The sequence below is a fragment of the Nerophis lumbriciformis genome, linkage group LG31, assembly GCF_033978685.3.
Source record: "Nerophis lumbriciformis linkage group LG31, RoL_Nlum_v2.1, whole genome shotgun sequence".
In the NCBI taxonomy this organism is placed as follows: domain Eukaryota; kingdom Metazoa; phylum Chordata; class Actinopteri; order Syngnathiformes; family Syngnathidae; genus Nerophis; species Nerophis lumbriciformis.
In genome coordinates this window covers 7516433-7539336 of record NC_084578.2, presented here as the reverse complement: position 1 = coordinate 7539336, position 22904 = coordinate 7516433, and the positions used below count along the sequence as shown (strand labels likewise).

Genomic DNA, 22904 nt, shown 5'->3' with positions numbered 1-22904 from the left:
AGGGATTATTGCAACATAAATTATGTGCTGTCAAAAGTGGGATTTGAACCGACGCCTCCAGAGGAGACCGCGACCTGAACCGCTCGGCCATCCTGACATCTGTTGTTACGTGTTTGATAGAGGTGTGACTACATGACGTCTGTATAACGAGGGACTTTGGTAGTTCCTGACTTCTACTGTACCGTGTGTGGTATAGTATGGACAGGTCCACCCACTTGGGGTATAAAAGTAGTGCTGGGAGTCAAAAAGGTTTTGTTGTAAGAAGTGGAATGCATCATTTCGTAGAGTCCCAACAAGAACTGTTGGAAGACCTCTGCTTTTGTGAAGGTATGTTTGTTTACCACATACTAAAAGTCCCGATACGGTCTGTGCTTGTGTTTGACGAGGGATTGTTGCAACATAAATTAAGTGCTGTCAGAAGTGGGATTCGAACCCACGCCTCCAGAGGAGACTGCGACCTGAACGCAGCGCCTTAGACCGCTCGGCCATCCTGACATCCGTTGTTACCGATTTGATAGAGGTGTGATTACATGACGTCTGTATAACGAGGGACTTTGGTAGTTCCTGACTTCTACTGTACCGTGTTTGGTATGGTATGGACACGTCCACCCACTTGGGGTATAAAAGTAGTGCTGGGGGTCAAAAAGGTTTTGTTGTAAGAAGTGGAATGCATCATTTCATAGAGTCCCAACAAGAAGTGTTGGGAGTCCTTTGTGGCGCACTTGTTTTGAAGTATAAATACTGTTTGTGCTCGACTATATATTGTGAGTGTCACAAAAGCACATAATGTCAGAAATGGGATTCGAACCCACGCCTCCAGAGGAGACTGAACGCAGCGCTTTAGACCGCTCGGCCATCCTGACATCCACTTTGTACTTGATATAGGTGTGATTACATGATGCCTGTAAAAAGAGGGACTTTGGTAGTTCCTGACTTCTACTGTACCGTGTGTGGTATGGTATGGACAGGTCCACCCACTTGGGGTATAAAAATTGTGCTGGGGGTCAAAAAGGTTTTGTTGTAAGAAGTGGAATGGATCATTTCGTAGAGTCCCAACAAGAACTGTTGGAAGACCTCTGCTTTTGTGAAGGTGTGTTTGTTTACCACATACTAAAAGTCCAGATACTGTCTGTGCTTGTGCTTGACAAGGGATTGTTGCAACATAAATTATGTGTTGTCACAAGTGGGATTTGAACCCACGCCTCCAGAGGAGACTGCGACCTGAACGCAGCGCCTTAGACCCCTCGGCCATCCTGACATCTCTTTTTCCATATTTGATAGAGGTGTGATTACATGACGTCTGTATAACGAGGGACTTTGGTATTTCCTGACTTCTACTGTACCGTGTGTGGTATGGTATGGACAAGTCCACCCACTTGGGGTATAAAAGTAGTGCTGGGGGTCAAAAAGGTTTTGTTGTAAGAAGTGGAATGCATCATTTCGTAGAGTCCCAACAAGAGCTGTTGGAGAACCTCTGCTTTTGTGAAGGTATGTTTGTTTACCACATACTAAAAGTCCCGATACTGTCTGTGCTTGTGCTTGACAAGGGATTGTTGCAACATAAATTATGTGCTGTCAGAAGTGGGATTTGAACCCACGCCTCCAGAGGAGACTGCGACCTGAACGCAGCGCCTTAGACCGCTCGGCCATCCTGACATCCGTTGTTTCGCATTTGATAGAGGTGTGACTACATGACATCTGTATAACGAGGGACTTTGGTAGTTCCTGACTTCTACTGTACCGTGTGTGGTATGGTATGGACAGGTCCATCCACTTGGGGTATAAAAGTAGTGCTGGGGGTCAAAAAAGTTTTGTTGTAAGAAGTGGAATCCATCATTTCGTAGAGTCCCAACAACAACTGTTGGAAGACCTCTGCTTTTGTGAAGGTGTGTTTGTTTACCACATACTAAACGTCCCAATACGGTCTGTGCTTGTGCTTGACAAGGGATTGTTGCAACATAAATGATGTGCTGTCAGAAGTGGGATTTGAACCCACGCCTCCAGAGGAGACTGCGACCTGAACGCAGCGCCTTAGACCGCTCGGCCATCCTGACATCCGTTGTTTCGCATTTGATAGAGGTGTGATTACATGACGTCTGTATAACGAGGGACTTTGGTAGTTCCTGACTTCTACTGTACCGTGTGTGGTATGGTATGGACAGGTCCACCCACTTGGGGTATAAAAGTAATAAAAGTAGTGCTGGGGGTCAAAAAGGTTTTGTTGTAAGAAGTGGAATGCATCATTTCGTAGAGTCCCAACAAGAACTGTTGGAAGACCTCTGCTTTTGTGAAGGTGTGTTTGTTTACCACATACTAAAGGTCCCGATACCGTCTGTGCTCGACGAGGGATTGTTGCAACATAAATTATGTGCTGTCAGAAGTGGAATTTGAACACACGCCTCCAGAGGAGACTGCGACCTGAACGCAGCGCCTTAGACCGCTCGGCCATCCTGAGATCCGTCGTTTCTCATTTAATAGTGCTGTGACTACATGATGTCTGTAGAACGAGGGACTTTAGTATTTCCTGACTTCTACTGTACCGTGTGTGGTATGGTATGAACAGGTCCACCCACATGGGGTATAAAAGTAGTGCTGGGGGTCAACAATGTTTTGTTGTAAGAAGTGGAATGCATCATTTCGTAGAGTCCCAACAAGAACTGTTGGAAGACCTCTGCTTTTGTGAAGGTGTGTTTGTTTACCACATACTAAAGGTCACCGATACCGTCCGTGCTTGTTGCAACGTAAATTATGTGCTGTCAGAAGTGGGACTTGAACCCACGCCTCCAGAGGAGACTGCGACCTGAACGCAGCGCCTTAGACCACACGGCCATCCTGACATCCATTGTTATGTTCTTGATAGAGGTGTGATTACATAATATCTGTATAAAGAGGGACTTTGGTAGTTCCTGACTTCTACTGTACCGTGTGTGGTATGGTATGGACAGGTCCACCCACTTGGGGTATAAAAGTAGTGCTGGGGGTCAAAAAGGTTTTGTTGTAAGAAGTGGAATGCATCATTTCGTAGAGTCCCAACAAGAACTGTTGGAAGACCTCTGCTTTTGTGAAGGTGTGTTTGTTTACCACATACTAAAAGTCCCGATACTGTCTGTACTTGTGCTTGACAAGGGATTATTGCAACATAAATGATTGCTGTCAGAAGTGGGATTTGAACCCACGCCTCCAGAGGAGACTGCGACCTGAACGCAGCGCCTTAGACTGCTCGGCCATCCTGACATCTGTTACTACATACTTGAGTGAGGTGTGATTTCATGACGTCTGTATAACGAGGGACTTTGGTAGTTCCTGACTTCTACTGTACCGTGTGTGGTATGGTATGGACACGTCCACCCACTTGGGGTATAAAAGTAGTGCTTGGGGTTAAAAAGGTTTTGTTGTAAGAAGTGGAATGCATCATTTCGTAGAGTCCCAACAAGAACTGTTGGAAGACCTCTGCTTTTGTGAAGGTGTGTTTGTTTACCACATACTAAAAGTCCCAATACTGTCTGTGCTTGTGTTTGACGAGGGATTGCTGAAACAAAAGTTATGGGCTGTCAGAAGTGGGATTTGAACCCACGCCTCCAGTGGAGACTGCGACCTGAACGCAGCGCCTTAGACCGCTCGGCCATCCTGACATCTGTTATAACTTATTTGATAGAGGTGTGATTACATGATGTCTGTATAACGAGGGACTTTGGTAGTTCCTGACTTCTACTGTACCGTGTGTGGTATGGTATGAACAGGTCCACCCACGTGGGGTATACAAAGTAGTGCTGCGGGTCAAAAATGTTTTGTTGTAAGAAGTGGAATGCATCATTTCGTAGAGTCCCAACAAGAACTGTTGGAGGACCTCTGCTTTTGTGAAGGTGTGTTTGTTTACCACATACTAAAAGTCCCAATACTCTCTGTGCTTGTGCTTGACAAGAGATTATTGCAACATAAATTATGTGCTGTCAGAAGTGGGATTTGAACCCACGCCTCCAGAGGAGACCGCGACCTGAACACAGCGCCTTAGACCGCTCGGCGATCCTGACATCTGTTGTTGCATGTTTGACAGAGGTGTGATTACATGACGTCTGTATAACGAGGGACTTTGGTAGTTCCTGACTTCATCATTTCGTAGAGTCCCAAAAAGAACTGTTGGAAGACCTCTGCTTTTGTGAAGGTGTGTTTGTTTACCACATACTAAAAGTCTCGATACTGTCTGTGCTTGACAAGGGATTGTTGCAACATAAATTTTGTGCTGTCAGAAGTGGGATTTGAACACACGCCTCCAGAGGAAACTGCGACCTGAACGCAGCGCCTTAGACCGCTCGACATCTGTTGTTACGTATTCTACTGTACCGTGTGTGGTATGGTATGGACAGGTCCACCCACGTGGGGTATAAAAGTAGTGCTGGGGGTCAAAAAAGTTTTGTTTTAAGAAGTGGAATCCATCATTCCATAGAGTCCCAACAAGAACTGTTGGAAGACCTCTGCTTTTGTGAAGGTGTGTCTGTTTACCACATACTAAAAGTCCCTGTGTGGTATGTTCAGGACTACCCACATGGGGTTTTAAAGTAGTGCAGAGGGTCCAAAAGGTTTTGTTGTAAGAAGTGCCACGCCTCCAGAGGAGACTGCGACCTGAACGCAGCGCCTTAGACCGCTCGGCCATCCTGACATCTGTTGTTATGCAGTTAATAGAGGTGTGATTACAACGTCTGTATAACGAGGGACTTTGGTAGTTTGTGACTTCTACTGTACCGTGTGTGGTATGGTATGATCAGGTCCACCCACATGGGGTATTGAAGTAGTGGAGAGGGTCCTAAAGGTTTTGTTGTAAGAAGTGGAATGCGTCTCATTTCGTAGAGTCCCAACAAGAACTGTTGGAAGACCTCTGCTTTTGTGAAGGTATGTTTGTTTACCACATACTAAAAGTCCCGGTACTGTCTGTGCTTGAAAAGGGATTGCTGCAACGTAAATTACTTGCTGTCAGAAGTGGGATTTGAACCCACGCCTCCAGAGGAGACTGCGACCTGAACGCAGCGCCTTAGACCACTCGGCCATCCTGACATTCTTTGTTACTTTCTTGATAGAGGTGTGATTAAATAATGTCTGTATAAAGAGGGACTTTGGTAGTTCCTTACTTCTACTGTACCGTGTGTGGTATGGTATGATCAGGTCCACCCACATGGTGTATTAAAGTAGTGCAGAGTGTCCTAAAGTTTTTGTTGTAAAAACTGGAATGCGTCTCATTTCGTAGAGTCCCAAAAAGACGTGTTGGGAGTCCTTTGTGGCGCGCTTGTTTTGAAGTATAAATACTGCTTGTGCTCGAATATATATTGTGAGTGTCACAAAAGCACATACTGTCAGAAGTGGGATTTGAACCCACGCCTCCAGAGGAGACTGCGACCTGAACACAGCGCCTTAGACCGCTCGGCCATCCTGACATCTGTTGTTATGTATTTGATAGAGGTGTGATTACATGATGTCTGTATAACAAGGGACTTTGGTAGTTCCTGACTTCTACTGTACCGTGTGTGGTATGGTATGGACAGGTCCACCCACTTGGGGTATAAAAGAAATGCTGGGGGTCAAAAAGGTTTTGTTGTAAGAACTGGAATGGATCATTTCGTAGAGTCCCAACAAGAACTGTTGGAAGACCTCTGCTTTTATGAAGGTGTGTTTGTTTACCACATACTAAAAGTCCCGATCCCGTCTGTGCCTGACGAGGGATTGCTGCAATATAAATCAAGTGCTGTCAGAAGTGGGACTTGAACCCACGCCTCCAGAGGAGACTGCGACCTGAACGCAGCGCCTTAGACCGCTCGGCCATCCTGACATCTGTTGTGTCTTATTTGAAAGAGGTGTGATTACATGACGTCTGTATAACGAGGGACTTTGGTAGTTCCTGACTTCTACTGTACCGTGTGTGGTATGGTATGAACAGGTCTACTCACGTGGGGTATAAAATTAGTGCTGGGGGTCAAAAAAGTTTTGTTGTAAGAAGTGGAATGCATCATTTCGTAGAGTCCCAACAAGAACTGTTGGAAGACCTCTGCTTTTGTGAAGGTATGTTTGTTTACCACATACTGAAAGTCCCGATACCGTCTGTGCTTGTGTTTGACGAGGGATTGTTGCAACATAAATTATGTGCTGTCAGAAGTGGGATTCGAACCCACGCCTCCAGAGGAGACTGCTACCTGAACGCAGCGCCTTAGACCGCTCGGCCATCCTGACATCCGTTGTTTCGTATTTGATAGAAGTGTGACTACATGACGTCTGTAAAACGAGTGACTTTGGTATTTCCTGACTTCTACTGAACCGTGTGTGGTATGGTATGGACACGTCCACCCACTTGGGGTACAAAAGTAGTGCTGGGGGTCAAAAAGGTTTTGTTGTAAGAAGTGGAATACATTATTTCGTAGAGTCCCAACAAGAACTGTTGGTAGACCTCTGCTTTTGTGAAGGTGTGTTTGTTTACCACATACTAAAAGTCACAGAGACCGTCTGTGTTTAACGAGGGATTGTTGCAATATATATTAAGTGCTTTCAGAAGTGGGATTTGAACCCACGCCTCCAGAGGAGACTGCCACTTGGACGCCATCCTGACATTTCATTTCGTAGAGTCCCAACAAGAAGTGTTGGGAGTCCTTCGTGGCGCGCTTGTTTTGAGGTATAAATACTGTTTGTGCTCGACTATATATTGTGAGTGTCACAAAAGCACATACTGTCAGAAGTGGGATTTGAACCCACACCTCCAGAGGAGACTGCTACCTGACCACAGCACCTTGGACCGCTCGGCCGTCCTGACACCCTGAGGAGTGATTACATGATGTCTGTATAACGAGGGACTTTGGTATGTGAAGTGAAGGAAATTAAATGAGCTCAAATATACCTACAAACGATATGTACATACAGCTAGCACTCCACACAAGTCAATAACATCAACAAAGCTCGCCATTGTGCATTCACGCACAGCATAAAACGTTTGGTGGACAAAGTGAGACAAAGAAGGAGTGGCATAAAACACGTCTTTCTGTGGCAGCGTCGGAGAAAGTTGTACATGTAAACAAACTGTTGCGTCACAGTCCAAACAACTACGATGAGTTCAAGGACCGCCGAAATTAGTAAGACAAAACGGCGCTCGCCAAATACTCTCATCAGTGAGGCATAAACACAAACATACTAAACTGTTGGCTTTATTAAGAACGTTTGTGTCATGTTTGTCCTCCTACAGAAACCATAGTCTAACAAAAAATATTATTTTTACCCATCTTTTTCCATTTTTTAAAAAGCTCCATGGAGCCACGAAAGCAGTGCTAAATAGAGCCACCCCGATATAGGCTGTGTCGACAATCCCAACCCCTATTAAGGAGGTCCACAACAGGGCTCATGTTGCGGGGCCAGCAGCTTCTGACTGGAAGTGTACATAAAACATTATTATCCATTACTGTCAGTATTTTTGTCACAAAACTAAAAGAGGACACAGTAACCGTTCCCCAGCGAGTGGGAAGAAAACAACAGTAAAAAAAAAAAAGAGCATGCTGGTCAACGAGTGGGCGTTGGAAGAAAAATGTGTCTCTGCAGGATTGCTTACACCTTTTTATTCATAATCGCTCTTCTCTTTCGAGTTTTTATTGGGACTTTGAATGCGGAAAATAATTGGACGGGTGATTATTTCGGAGCTGGTCGGGGAAAAAAACGGTTTAATGAAACATATCCATTTTCCCCGTTTTGCACCGCACATGCATCTCATCATCACCGAGTGAAACAGATGTCGTTCGTTTGAGTACATCCACACAAGTAATTAAAATGTGATCACATTCACTGGCTGGGAAATAATTCCATATTTGACTAATTTACCATTTTTTTTTCATTGACTCGCAGTTGGAGGAAGGCACCGTGTTGGTCGACTACCTCTAAACTAGTTGGGCTGGAATTAAACACGGCAGTTGGATCAACCAAGCCAGGGGTGACCTCGGGGCCCAACTTAAATATTAAATTAAAAAAGTCATCTTCATCTTGATTTTAATGGTATTCGATAATTACATCTACCGTATTTTCCGCAAAATAAGGCGCCCTGGGTTAAAAGCCGCGCCTTCAATGAACGGCATATTTCAAAACTTTGTCCACCTATAAGCCACCCGGTGTTGTAAGCCGCATCTAACTGCGCTAAAGGAATGTCAAAAAAACAGTCAGATAGGTCAGTCAAACTTTAATAATATATTAAAAACCAGCGTGATGTGGGCGCGCATGGAGTCGTATATCAACATGGACGGAGCTGCGTGAAAAAAGCCACCCGGCCTCTTCGCGTAAACTTAAACTTACCTTAACCACTCGCTCATCTTTTCTTCATCCATCCCTTCGAGTTAGCTTTTTATGATGACGCCGGCTGGAAAGGTCTCTTTTGGCAAGGTCTTCCTTTTGAATATCACCATGGGTGGAAGTTTCTGGCCATTAGCATGGCAAGCTAGAACCACAGTGAAGGATGACTTCTCATTCCCTGTGGTGCGAATATTCACCGTACGTGCTCCCGTTGTATCCACAGTGCGGTTCACAGGAATATCAGTTGCTGTGAAATAGTAATCCGTGTGTGGATGGAGAGATTGCGTCTTTTCATGAACCGGATCCCTGACGCTTAGTAGGAGCCATTTTGTGGTCTTTACAAATGTAAACACACAAAGGAAATGAAACGTACGGTGATATCCGCGCGCTTTTTCTTCTTCTACGCGGGCGGGTGGTTGCTTACAGTAGAAAAAGAAGCGCTTCCTGTTCTATGGGGGCGGGTGCTTACCTTGGCCTTTGCTTGCGTAGAAGATGAAGCGCTTCCTGTTCTACCGGGAAAAAAGATGGCGGCTGTTTACCGAAGTTGCGAGATCGAAACTTTATGAAAATGAATCGTAATATTAATCCATATATAAAGCACACCGGGTTAAAAGCCGCACTGTCAGCTTTTGAGTACATTTGTGGTTTTTAGGTGCGGCTAATAGTGCGGAAAATACGGTAACCGAATTACAGATTAAAAGAATAAATATGAAACCATTATCAAGGCTTAGGTCAGGCTGATTACACTAATACACACTACTCAAATATACTGCAAAACAAACTGATAAAAGATACATTTAGTTAAATAATGCTAAAATAAATGAACTATAATTTAATTAGTAATAATTAATGATAATAATAACAGTGTTTCTTGCAAAAACTGGCAACAAAATGCAAATGAGAATACAGCCTCACTATTTTAATCATAATTTTTGCGCTTAATTTTTTTTATTTTTTTTAGACGAGGCACTTAAAAGGGAACTGCACCTTTTGGGGGGAATGTTGCCTTTCGTTCACAATAATAATGAGTGACAGTCTTTTTTTTTAATAGGATTTTAAAGATGATAAAAAAACGCTTGGAAGATGCGGGAGTCAGCATTGTAGACTTCAAAGTCCTCTAAAACAACTTCAAAACCCTCCATCAATGTTTTATATACACACGGCAAGTATATACATAATGTAGTAACATACACCTTCATAACAATATGTAATATGTACAATATACACACTGCAAGTATATATATAATGTAGTAACAGACATCTTTATAACAATATGTACTATTTACAATATACACACTGCAAGTACATATGTTTATATAATGTAGTAACAGACACCTTCAAAACAATATGTAATATGTACAATATACACACTGCAAGTATATATATAATGTAGTAACAGACACCTTCATAACAATATGTAATATGTACAATATACACACTGCAAGGAAAAATATAATGTAGTAACAGACATCTTTATAACAATATGTACTATTTACAAGATACACACTGCAAGTATATACATAATGTTGTAACAGACACCTTCATAACAATATGTAATATGAACAATATACACACTGCAAGTATGTATATATATATATATATATATATATATATATATATATATATATATATATACATATATATACATATATATAAATATATATATATACATATATATATATATATACACATATATACATATATATATATATATATATATATATATATATATATATATATATATATATATATATATATATATACATATATATTTAATGTAGTAACAGACACCTTTATAACAATATGTAATATGTACAATATACACACTGCAAGTATATATATAATGTAGTAACAGACACCTTCATAACAATAAGTAATATGTACAGCATTTACCATATTTCGGTCATTGTAATTATTGCCGGAACTAATTCCTCCACAAGTATGTGTTCCTACTTCCTGAGACAAACGCGTGCGTGTTTTCTAATCATGGCAGATTCCGTAATAAACAATGAAGATGACTATTTTTGCACAAATGAGAATTCACAACCGTATTTCTTTTAAGCTGAATATACTGAGGACGAACTGCTGCTTCTAGAAGTCAGCACAAAGGAAGAGTGAGACGTTGGAGCGGACGGAAGCCGAGAGAGTGAGGTGAAAGTGACACGAAGCTGCAAAATGTGGAATTTGAAGGCAAGTTTTTTTACATAAATGGAGTGCTTACCCAAATAAACCGGAAAAAAACGGCCCCCAGCCAGCTGGAACAAACAGAAAACTGTCCATCAAGTGAAACACTTTATATTGTTCATGATACACGCATCACGTCATTGGTGTTATTACAGCTACAATAGATACGCTGTCAAGCTAGCTGTGTACATACAAAACATGAAATAATACTTTACAGATACTGTAATATGATTTGTCATGTTTATCAGTCAGTCAGTGTTGTGCATTACACACTCACACGCGTTTCGTGCTGACATAGAAGCTAGCTTATCTCTTGCCGTAGTTAGCTTTTAAGGCTAATACCATAGCACGCCGATGTGTTACTACGCTAGAAAAATAGTTCCTCAGTGTTTGCTCTTACAATAACAATGTTGCTGCAGTTTGGTTATTATACAGGTGACGGAACGTAAATGAAGTATTGTTGACAGTTTTTGAATGCATTTTTAAAGTGATTTACAAGTATAATTGATTGCTCCATTAGCCGCATTGCTATCCACCTGGAACAAGATGATTTTTACATGTTAGAATACAAAAAAATAAAAAATAAAATAACTTCCCTTTTTGTCTCTCATAATGATTGTGAACAACAGGCAAAATTCCCTAAAAATTGAGTGCGGTTCCACTTTTAAATGTTAATTGTTTAAAAAAAAAAGTCACATTTTTTAAATTGTATTTGACATTTACCACTGAGCTGTGTTGTACAGTAGTTATCTTGTTTTCTTACACTTCTGTGTCTTTTAAGGGAAACTGCACTTTTTTTGGAATTATTCCCATCGTTCACAATTATTATGAGAGACATGACGACAGATTTATTTTTAATGCATTCTAACTCGTAAATAGACGTAAATAAAAGTCTGTTTACCGCGGAGCCAATGCGAGGTCCACTATTCCGCCTAAAAACCCCAATAAAAAAGCATCCAAAAATCGGCAAAAATCAGTGGAGGTAGTTGAGGCGGGGCCTCACCTGCCATCATAGAAAGAAAAAAAATGTAAAAAGAAATTAAATTGTTATATATATCCAGTGATTATACTATAAAGTTATTTTCCATTTAACTTCACCAGTTTTAGATTATTTTTATTTAAAATCGCTGAATTTTCACATTTGCCGTTCAAATACTGAGAAGAGACGGTGCGGTGAACAACAGCCAGTTGAGGCACGTCACTCAGTGCCTCAACACGGATTGCGGACTCGGCTAACTGCTGGCCTGCTGTGCAGTGAGATTGTATTGCTATATGAACTATATTATACATTTCCATAGTTTAGTTAGCTGAGGTATATAATGTACAGTGTATTTTGTCAACAACTGTATGTGTGTAACGTATTTCTTGTGCTGAGCGATCATAAAACGGCTGCAGAAGAAGCACTGGCTGAGGCTCGCAGTAATCCCGCCTCCTGGTGCCGGTTAATGCACCCCCTGACGGGAGTGTTATATCAACTAAAGCCCACACTTATTCTTTCCACGTGCAAGATTGAATCTATTTAAAAAAGTTATTTCATAAGAAGCCAAAAAGTGCAAAAACAATAATGTTCGTGTTGGAGGAGTTGTGAATGACTGCAGGGCCACAACATTAGGTACACCTGCAGACTGCAGGTGTACCTAATTCACAACTCCTCCAACACGAACATTATTGTTTTTGCACTTTTTGGCTTCTTATTAAATAACTTTTGTAACCTATTTTTATGGGCTTTCCTCTTTGTGATGTTAAGTTCCTGTTATGCGCTCTTATACAGTATATGCCTTGAGCTCTTATTTTGGAGGCGCTAAGAGCGGAAGTGATGACACGTTGGAGTGGAGAGGAGGTTTTTGAAAGAATGTAAATAAAGTGGTCCTCGTGTAAACTGGAGCCTCCGTGTTTGTTATTTTGTAGTTTCATACAGTATAGGCGACATTTATAAACCCTCAGTTACACTTTTTTAAATAGATTCAATCTTGCACGTGGAAAGTTTAAGTGAGGACTTTAGTTGATATAACACTCCCGTCAGGGGGTGCATTAATCCAGCACAACAGCGGCGCATGGACTTCATTTATAAGTAAAGGTAAGACCATAATAAAGTTTTTTTATTAAATGTGCTTTTTTGTGTGCTACAGTTTGTATGTGTAAAGTTAAAGTTAAGTTTAAGTACCAATGATTGTCACACACACACTAGGTGTAATGAAATTTGTCCTCTGCATTTGACCCATCCCTTGATCACCACCTGGGAGGTGAGGGGAGCAGTGGGCAGCAGCGGCGCCGCTCCCGAGAATAATTTTTGGTGATTTAACCCCCAATTCCAAGCCTTGATGCTGAGTGCCAAGCAGGGAAGAATGCTGGTATGAGCTTTTAAACATAACCCGTTAACTGCTGCCAATCAAATGGTGAATAAGATACTCTTTAGGGTTCATATGTTTGTAAATCTGACTGTGATGAAGTCAGTGCCTCACCAGCCTTCAACCTCACCGCACATCACTGGCAAAACAAAAATACTTCATTTATATTTCGCGAATTGAATATCAACAAGTATTAGTGATATTGTTATTATAAGCTCTTACGCAGACCAACTATTTATAGCGGCGCCGTGAATTCTAGCTTGTGTGCTTATGTTGACATCATCGACTGGTGAGATGCTGCAGCAACAGAGATACAGTCTATAGGTCCCTAAGATATATAGATATCTAATGTATTCATACACAGCTCCAATCGGAAGAGTGGATCGTGAGATCGACAGGCGGATCGGTGTGGCATCTTAAGTAATGCGGACGCTGTATCGATCCGTTGTGGTGAAGAAGGAGCTGAGCCGGAAGGCAAAGCTCTCGATTTACCGGTCGATCTACGTTCCCATCCTCACCTATGGTCATGAGCTTTGGGTCATGACCGAAAGGACAAGATCACGGGTACAAGCGGCCGAAATTAGTTTCCTCTGCCGAGTGGCGGGGCTCTCCCTTAGAGATAGGGTGAGAAGCTCTGTCATTCGGGGGGAGCTCAAAGTAAAGCCGCTGCTCCTCCACATCGAGAGGAGCCAGATGAGGTGGTTCGGGCATCTGGTCAGGATGCCACCCGAACGCATATATATATATATATATATATATATATATATATATATATATATATATATATATATATATATATATATATATATATATATATATATATATATATATGTGTATATATATGTATGAAATACTTGACTTGGTGAATTCTAGCTGTCAATATACTCCTCCCCTCTTAACCACGCCCCGCCCCACCCCGGGCCACGCCCCCCACCTCCCGAAATCGGAGGTCTCAAGGTTGGCAAGTATGGAAGAAACAAACCGCTGCAACCATTTTTGACAATATACAGTCATGGAGAAAAAAAACAAAACAAGGTATCCCATGGTGCAACTCTTCAAATCCTGAACCGCCTCACACAAAAGGGTAACATTTGACAAAACATACACCCCTGCGGTGTTGCCTGTGCTTTTCTCCTTCTTCTTCTTTTTTTCTTTGACAAATACAATACACAACATGGTGGCGCTGTTAGAAAAAAACGTGCGGTCAAAACAAAAGTTTGACCGCGTGAGTCAGACCCACAGGGGGTGACGGGGGCAAACACGCAGCATCGTACAATCGCTCCAAACAAAAAAAAAAGATCCAAAACCAAAAAAACACACAAACCTGCAACAAAAGCAGTGGGAATGTGCTGCAAATTAAAAATGCTGCAATCACGTACATGATTCAGGATATAAAACAAGTGCTGAAAATGCCCAAAACACGTACAAGAGCCCAAATACATGAGAGAAATGCTGCATGTTCAGATATTGGCCAGCCTACCAGGGGCAGCTGTCTTTAAAAGGATAATAGGATTTTTTTCACTCCCTTGTGGTCTACAACCTTTTTCCATCAAGTAAAAAACACGAGGCTATCGAAGTACCACCATAATGACCGACATTAAAATACAAGTGGGTGCTGCTTACAACCCGGTGTGCCCTGTAGTCTTTCGAAATACAATATGCTGCAAACGTTTGGTTTCTACCTGCTTTTAGATAACTAAAAAGACTACCATGCAGTTGATTTATTTTTCTGGGTCTTTATTTTGATATTTTGATATTTTGTCAATTGTAACTTTCATAAAACACAACATTTCTTTTTGACAGTCGACATTAATGAAATATACTTAAACAAGTGCACTAGCTCAGTGGTTCTCAAATGGGGGTACGCGTACCCCTGGGGTATATATATTGATCGAAGTAATAATCGACAGATATATATATATATATATATATATATATATATATATATATATATATATATATATATATATATATATATATATATATATATATATATATATTTAGGGCTGCAACTGACGATTAATTTGATAGTCGATTATTACTTCGATTAATCGATTAATAATCGGATAAAAGAGACAAACTACATTTCTATCCTTTCCAGTATTTTATTGAAAAAAAAACAGCATACTGGCACCATACTTATTTTGATTATTGTTTCTCAGCTGTTTGTACATGTTGCAGTTTATAAATAAAGGTTTATTTAAAAAAAAATAAAAAAATTGCCTCTGCGCATAGCATAGATCCAACGAATCGATGACTAAATTAATTGCCAACTATTTTTATAATCGATTTAATCGATTAGTTGTTGCAGCCCTAATATATATATATATATATATAGACATATATATATATATATATATATATATATATATATATATATATTTATATAGACATATATATATAGATAGACATATATATATATAGATAGACATATATATATATAGATATATATATATATATATATGCCAACTATTTTTATAATCGATTAGTTGTTGCAGCCCTAATATATATATATATATATATATATATATATATATATATATATATATATATATATATATATATATCCATCCATCCATCCATTTTCTACCGCTTATTCCCTTTTGGGGTCGCGGGGGGCGCTGGAGCCTATCTCAGCTACAATCGGGCGGAAGGCGGGGTACACCCTGGACAAGTCGCCACCTCATCGCAGGGCCAACACAGATAGACAGACAACATTCACACTCACATTCACACACTAGGGCCAATTTAGTGTTGCCAATCAACTTATCCCCAGGTGCATGTCTTTGGAAGTGGGAGGAAGCCGGAGTACCCGGAGGGAACCCACGCAGTCACGGGGAGAACATGCAAACTCCACACAGAAAGATCCCGAGCCCGGGATTGAACCCAAGACTACTCAGGACCTTCGTATTGTGAGGCAGATGCACTAACCCCTCTACCACCGTGACGCCTATATATATATATATATATATATATATATATATATATATATATATATATATATATATATATATATATATATATATATATATACATAGACTTACTGAGCTGCTGCATGGCCTCTTAGTTGGTGAAAGTTAATTCTAGATTATAAACGGGACGATATAAACATCCCATCAGTCGGCATCCCAGTGAGAGCAGACATTGCACAGTAAGTGATTATTTTATGTTGATAGTTTGTATATCTTGTTCAGCACTTAGCAATACTGCTACATGACGCTTAGTGTTTCACTAAATCTGCATCTGTTTAGCACACAGCTTCTAAAACTTCTCATCCTCCATATATTCAGACTCAAAAATATAAGTTTCGGGATCATCATTTAGTCTTTGTTGTCTCTCATGAAGTCTGTCATGATTAGTAGTGTTGTTGTTGTTGAAGGAAACTACCAGGCTTGCTACTGACAGTTTGGTTTTCCTGTGCTTGGCGTTTCCATTCCTGTCCAGGGCTCCTATTTCTAGTTTTTACTTCCTGTGTTTTTGAATCCCTTTCTGTCCCGGTGCTCCTGTTTTTTTCAGTATGTCTGCGGCCCGAAGCACCTTTACTTTCTGTTCCACGTCCTGCCAGCACAACTGATTCTCATGAATTAGCTCTATTTAGTTCCACCCGGGTTCCTCCTTCTGTGCTGGATCGTTCTACTTGTTCGTCGGCTTTCTTGTGCCAAACAATATACTTTCACCTGCACGCCGTCTGCTATCCCCGCGTCCTTGGGGGTCACGCTAGAAGCAACGCTCACCAGATCGTGACGGAAATAGCGAACGTCGTAACGCGCCTGTGAAATTAATACACCGCTTAAATTGAGCAAAATACGTAAATATCACATGTTATTATGAATGTGACGGATACTACATTACATATATCATTTGTCTCAAAGTAGTCTTTGCTGTCTTTCATGAAGTCCGCCATGATTAGTATTTTTTTTTAAAAGGGAAAAGCGAACTTAATACGCCGGCGTATGCTTGAAATGAGCACAAAATGTAAATATCACATGTTATTATAAATGTGACGGATACTACATTACATATATAATTTGTCTCAAAGTAGTCTTTGCTGTCTCTCATGAAGTCCGCCATGATTAGTAGTTTTTCTTTAAAGGGAAAAGCGAACTTAATACGCCGGCGTATGCTTAAAATGAACACAATACGTAAATATCACATGTTATTATGAATGTGACGGCTACTACATTACATACACTGTAAGTTTTGTCTCAAAGTAGTCTTTGTTGTCTCTCATGAAGTCCGCCATGATTAGTATTTTTTTTTTTTTGGAGGGAAAAGCTAAATTAATACGCCGCCGTATGCTTTAAATGAGCACAAAATGTAAATATCACATGTTATTATGAATGTGACGGCTACTACTTTACATATAACTTGTGTCTCAAAGTAGTCTTTGTTGTCTCTCACATACTTGCCAACCTTGAGACCTCCGATTTCGGGAGGTGGGGTGTGGGGTGTGGGGGGGTGTGGTTGGGGGCGTGGTTAAGATATATATATAAGAAATACTTGACTTTCAGAGAATTTTATATATATATATATATATATATATATATATATTTTATTTTTTATTTTTTATTTTTATTATTACATATATATATATATATATATATAAATAAAAGAAATACTTGAATTTCAGTGTTCATTTATTTACACATATACACACATAACACTCATCTACTCATTGTTGAGTTAAGGGTTGAATTGTCCATCCTTGTTCTATTCTCTGTCACTATTTCAGAACACACACATTATACAAATATACATTATAAAATCAATAAGAAAACGGGAGCTCTAATTTGGGAGTCTGAATATGGCTCCATTGTTAGCTGACTTTTACTCTCATTTATTTACGATTTAGAACGCAAAAAAAGAGAAAAAAATACTTCTTGTTCTTGTCTTACGACAAGTATACAATTAGAAAAAAAAGTGCAGTTCCCCTTATTTAGCACAATTTACTGCAGTCGTACTCTATTCCAACCCACGGCAACTGAATTATAGTATCAATATTTACATTTTCACTGCTTCCGTCCCCTTTGAGCGGCGAGGGTCTTTTTGTGCATAAATTGCGCGCTTTTTTTGAACGACGCCATTGACCTGTCAGTCATCTGGGCTGATCACAGCTTTCAATGAGCTTTGCTTTTCCTTTCTGTACCCCGGAGTGCCATCCCCAGCTCCCCAGGCAATCGCTGTTCGTTTGGCCGCGTACAAGACAAACAGCATCGCTCTACTTCTCAAGCAAGGTTGAAAAGGCTCCATTACATTCTGCTTTATTTGATTTCATCCCATACGTACGTCGCCGGTTGTGGTATTTCAATGTGGAATCAAAGTTTAAGGGGAGAAAAAAAAAAAAAATCCTTCAGCAAGAGAGCAGACAGCAAATATATCAGACTTTGTGTTTTTTTTTTTTTTTTTTTTGCAGACAGAAGTTATGGCAGCAACGGGAGGCGGTATTAAAATGCCACGTTAGAAGATGAAGACGTTGATATGCAGAGAGGAGAATGTTGCAAAGGCACAGCGGGCTCAGATGTTGGAGCCCAAGTAGTTTTGTTTTAATCACACTGCGCTCTCTTTGTCCCGTTTGCTAGGTTTTAATCCCCTCTGTCATCGGCTCTTTTCCACACGGATTTTCTTCATTGCTTTATCTAAAATACCGTATTTTCCGGACTACAAGGTGCACTTAAAATCCTTTTTTTCCCCTCAAAACTCGACAGTGCGCCTAATGTACAGAATTATCCTGGTTTTGCTCACTGACCACTCACTCGAAGCAAATTTATTTGGTACATGGTGTAATAATAAGTGTAACCAGTAGATGGCAGTCAAACATAACAGATATGTGTGGACTGCAAAATGACTCAAGTAAACAACACCAACATTGTATATGTTGCATTGAAAATATAGAACATTACACACGGCGCTCAAAAATCTATCAAAATGTTTTAGTACGACTTTGGTAAGCTATGAAGCCGCACCGCTTGATGTGCTTCAGCATACGAGTATTATGGTGTGTGTATAAGGTAAGACATATTATCTGGCGTTTTGTTTCGCAAAATTATGCAAAAGGAAGATGTCAGGTTCAAACACTGATGACATCTATTAAACAAGACAAGAAGCAAGGAATCAAACAGAGACATAATTCAATTTGGCTCAGTGAGGAGAAACGTATACATCTGTACCCTTGTACAGTGTCATTACGCTCTGGCGAAAGATTGTACGCCTCCTCTTTTATTTGGACTTTCCCTGATTACGTGGCAACTGCTGTTTCTAAGGGACGGGGGTCGTAAACAGCCATCGCCTTTGATTAAAACAGTTGAAAGAAAAGGTCGTAAAACAGTTCAAAGAAGCGGTGCCTGGAGGGGAGTCTGGTCCTGCTTCCTCTCCGCTTTTGTAGTTCTTGGGTCAAGACGAAATCTTTCTGTGGATTACAATACATGCATACTTGCCAACCCTCACGGATTTTCCGGGAGACTCCCGAAATTCAGCGCCTCTCCCGAAAACCTCCCGGGACAAATTTTCTCCCGAAAATCTCCCGAAATTCAGGCGGACTCAGGTCCATAATAACAAATATTTTATTTTAGTATTAACCCACAATTTAAACAGTATACCTGCCCAATCACGTTATAACTGTAGAATGATGGAGGGCGAGTTCTTGGTTTCTTATGTGGGTTTATTGTTAGGCAGTTTCATTAACGTCCTCCCAGTGCAGCAACAACACACAACAACAGCAGTCACGTTTTTTTGTCTACCGTAAAGCAGTTCGTCTGCCGTAAACAGCAATGTTGTGACACTCTTAAACAGGACAATACTGCCATCTAGTGCATGTGATAAAAGCACTTTTGTGCGCGCCACACAGCAATGCATCATGGTTCGAAAAATAGTGACAGAGATTAGAACAAGGATGGACAATTCAACCCTTAACTCAACAATGAGTAGATGAGTGTTATGTGTGTGTATATGTGTAAATAAATGAACACTGAAATTCAAGTATTTATTTTATATATATATATATATATATATATATATATATATATATATATATCTATATATATATATATATATAGATATATATTATCTATATATATATATATATATATATATATATATATGAAATACTTGACTTGGTGAATTCTAGCTGTAAATATACTCCTCCCCTTTTAGCCACGCCCCCGTCCCACCCGACCACGCCCACCCCGACCACGCCCACCCCTACCCCCCTCCCCCCACCTCCTGAAATCGGAGGTCTCAAGGTTGGCAAGTATGAATACATGACAGAAACAGAACACCTTCATGTTGCTTCCCATCCTACACAGTGGAGTTTTACAAGCCTTCTTCTTGGTAGGTTCAAAGACAGCTTTTGTCCTCTCGCCGGGAACTCATGGAAACACAAAGTTTTGTGATAACTTAGATACAATTATTCTAACGCAACTTTTCTTACCTTCCGGTACCTGCTGATCTGTATTTGGGATCCGAGTAAGTCCGGAAAATTTGCGCTCGTCCGCCTTTGTAGTCCGTGACGACACCGTAGTCAATAAGCTTTTTCTTTTTCTCTACCTTCTTGTTATGGGACATTAATCCTCCGCTGTTGCCATTTCTAATATAAAGTAGTGTAAAGTTCTTACTTACCGTATTTTCCGCACCATAAGGCGCCCTGGGTTATAAGCCGCGCCTTAAATGAACGGCATATTTCAAAACTTTGTCCACCTATAAGCCGCCCCGTGTTGTAAGCCGCATCTAACTGCGCTAAAGGAATGTCAAAAAAAACAGTCAAATAGGTCAGTCAAACTTTAATAATATATTAAAACCAGCGTGATGTGGGCGCGCATGGAATCGTATATCAACATGGACGAAGCTGCGTGAAAAAAGCCACCCGGCCTCTTCGCGTAAACTTAAACTTACCTTAACCACTCGCTCATCTTTTCTTCATCCATCCCTTCGAGTTAGCTTTTATGATGACGCCGGCTGGAAAGGTCTCTTTTGGCAAGGTCTTCCTTTTGAATATCACCATGGGTGGAAGTTTCTGGCCATTAGCATGGCAAGCTAGAACCACAGTGAAGGATGACTTCTCATTCCCTGTGGTGCGAATATTCACCGTACGTGCTCCCGTTGTATCCACAGTGCGGTTCACAGGAATATCAGTTGCTGTGAAATAGTAATCCGTGTGCGGATGGAGAGATTGCGTCTTTTCATGAACCGGATCCCTGTCGTTTAGTAGGAGCCATTTTGTGGTCTTTACAGATGTAAACACACAAAGGAAATGAAACGTACGGTAATATCCGCGCACTTTTTCTTCTTCTATGCGGGCGGGTGGTTGCTTACAGTAGAAGAAGAAGCGCTTCCTGTTCTATGGGGGCGGGTGCTTACCGTGGCGGTTGCTTGCGTAGAAGAAGAAGCGCTTCCTCTTCTACCGGGAAAAAAGATGGCGGCTGTTTACCGTAGTTACGAGACCGAAACTTTATGAAAATGAATCTTAATATTTATCCATATATAAAGCGCACCGGGTTATAAGGCGCACTGTCAGCTTTTGAGAAAATTTGTGGTTTGTAGGTGCGCCTTATAGTGCGGAAAAAACGGTATGTCTGTCAGTAAACTCGCCGTGAAAGCGATAAAACATACCGGTGTAGTGAGTTTAAATTATTCACCCAAGGAACTTTAGTTATTAGAGAGTTCCGGTCGGACGGTTTTTCACGGGGGGACACATTGTTTCCAGATGAGTAGATGCTGCTCCGTTATTGATTTAAGATTTAAAAAGAAAGGTGAGCCACGTGAATAAGCGACTGTCAGAAAGCGGCTTGAAGATGATCTGTAAAACATCGTCTATGCAACATTTTGACCAAAGAACCACCATTACATGTTATGTAGACCACAAGGAAGTCTTTTACATTTAAAAAAAAATAAAAAATATGACTCCTTTAATGCGCCCTATAATCCGGTGCGCCTTATATATGAAAAAAGATTGAAAATAGACCATTCATCGACAGTGCGCCTTATAATCCGGAGCGCCCTGTGGTCCGGAAAATACGGTAGGTAAAATATTAGCTGCAGAAATCGATGACACGGTTTATCCCGGGGCAGTTACCTGTATTAGTTAGTGTTCTGCCCCCCCCGTGCCTTAATGACCTGTCATTTTTCCATACCACGTCCATTTGTAAACGCTGCGTCGTATCGATCAATGTGTTTACACGTCCAGCCAGCCTACATCAACAGTGTCTCTGTGGCCCTTGAAGAACCCAAGATAGATATTCGCCTGTCAGCGCTCTGTATTCTCAGAATTCCTCTAATTAAACTGGACCGCATCCAACTGTGCGAGCGCTCCATACTGGTTAATTTCTCATCTCAGGAGTGTGAGAATGGTCTCGAACGCCATGACGTCTTTAGGAATATGTTTGAAATGGAACTCCAAAGTCAAATGAGATCTTGTTAAAGGGGACCTATGATGATTTTAATCCACACTTAAAACACTTCCTTGGGGTCTGGAAAATAAGTATTGCTGGGTTTCAATTACGGGACCGATTGGAGCCTCATTAGGCTACTGTTTATTTACCTGAATCAGTGCAGGTTTGAGCGTATTTTGAGCAGGGGTGTCAAACTCAAATACAGAGTGGGCCAAAATTGAAAACTGAACAAAGCTGCGGGCCAAAGTTGAACAAATTAACCTTGTTGATAGGGACCCAAACAAGTTTTGCATTAATTATTGAACAAGCAAGGCTTATATAACTTTATAGTGACATGCAAAATCGAGTTTCAAATAATAATAATAATAATAATTAAAAAACATCAATGGCATATCAAATACAATTTAAATACAAATTGAATGCCTCTTTTCTATTTGCAGCCTTCTGAGGTAAATATCAACATTAACTTTTTCCACAGGCTAATAAATTTGAAAATAAAATAATGGATAAACCAACCATTCAGGACTTTAAACTGCTCAGTTTGCAACACACTGATCTAATCTGATGTGCCCAAGCCAGATACCTGGCATCTTTTCTTGGATGCTAGTTCATTAATGTCGGGGCTCAGGCTTTGAGCTGAGGCAACCCTCATTATCGAACAAAGGTGTTCATCAGACATTATTTC

The 22904-nt window shown here is 40.6% G+C and overlaps 12 non-coding genes across 12 annotated transcripts; all 12 read right to left on the bottom strand.

Annotated features, from left to right (window-relative positions):
- Positions 1 to 412: 412 nt before the first annotated feature.
- trnal-cag (transfer RNA leucine (anticodon CAG)) lies at positions 413 to 495 on the bottom strand. The gene has a single exon. It is a non-coding gene; the product is annotated as a tRNA-Leu (tRNA).
- A 680-nt stretch (positions 496 to 1175) lies between these two features.
- On the bottom strand, positions 1176 to 1258 carry trnal-cag (transfer RNA leucine (anticodon CAG)). Its single transcript has one exon. It is a non-coding gene; the product is annotated as a tRNA-Leu (tRNA).
- A 315-nt stretch (positions 1259 to 1573) lies between these two features.
- On the bottom strand, positions 1574 to 1656 carry trnal-cag (transfer RNA leucine (anticodon CAG)). Its single transcript has one exon. It is a non-coding gene; the product is annotated as a tRNA-Leu (tRNA).
- A 315-nt stretch (positions 1657 to 1971) lies between these two features.
- Positions 1972 to 2054, bottom strand: trnal-cag (transfer RNA leucine (anticodon CAG)). Its single transcript has one exon. It is a non-coding gene; the product is annotated as a tRNA-Leu (tRNA).
- A 700-nt stretch (positions 2055 to 2754) lies between these two features.
- On the bottom strand, positions 2755 to 2837 carry trnal-cag (transfer RNA leucine (anticodon CAG)). The gene has a single exon. It is a non-coding gene; the product is annotated as a tRNA-Leu (tRNA).
- A 314-nt stretch (positions 2838 to 3151) lies between these two features.
- On the bottom strand, positions 3152 to 3234 carry trnal-cag (transfer RNA leucine (anticodon CAG)). Its single transcript has one exon. It is a non-coding gene; the product is annotated as a tRNA-Leu (tRNA).
- A 315-nt stretch (positions 3235 to 3549) lies between these two features.
- Positions 3550 to 3632, bottom strand: trnal-cag (transfer RNA leucine (anticodon CAG)). The gene has a single exon. It is a non-coding gene; the product is annotated as a tRNA-Leu (tRNA).
- A 316-nt stretch (positions 3633 to 3948) lies between these two features.
- On the bottom strand, positions 3949 to 4031 carry trnal-cag (transfer RNA leucine (anticodon CAG)). Its single transcript has one exon. It is a non-coding gene; the product is annotated as a tRNA-Leu (tRNA).
- Positions 4032 to 4966: 935 nt separating this feature from the next.
- trnal-cag (transfer RNA leucine (anticodon CAG)) lies at positions 4967 to 5049 on the bottom strand. The gene has a single exon. It is a non-coding gene; the product is annotated as a tRNA-Leu (tRNA).
- Positions 5050 to 5343: 294 nt separating this feature from the next.
- trnal-cag (transfer RNA leucine (anticodon CAG)) lies at positions 5344 to 5426 on the bottom strand. Its single transcript has one exon. It is a non-coding gene; the product is annotated as a tRNA-Leu (tRNA).
- Positions 5427 to 5735: 309 nt separating this feature from the next.
- Positions 5736 to 5818, bottom strand: trnal-cag (transfer RNA leucine (anticodon CAG)). Its single transcript has one exon. It is a non-coding gene; the product is annotated as a tRNA-Leu (tRNA).
- Positions 5819 to 6133: 315 nt separating this feature from the next.
- trnal-cag (transfer RNA leucine (anticodon CAG)) lies at positions 6134 to 6216 on the bottom strand. The gene has a single exon. It is a non-coding gene; the product is annotated as a tRNA-Leu (tRNA).
- Between the last annotated feature and the right edge of the window lie 16688 nt (positions 6217 to 22904).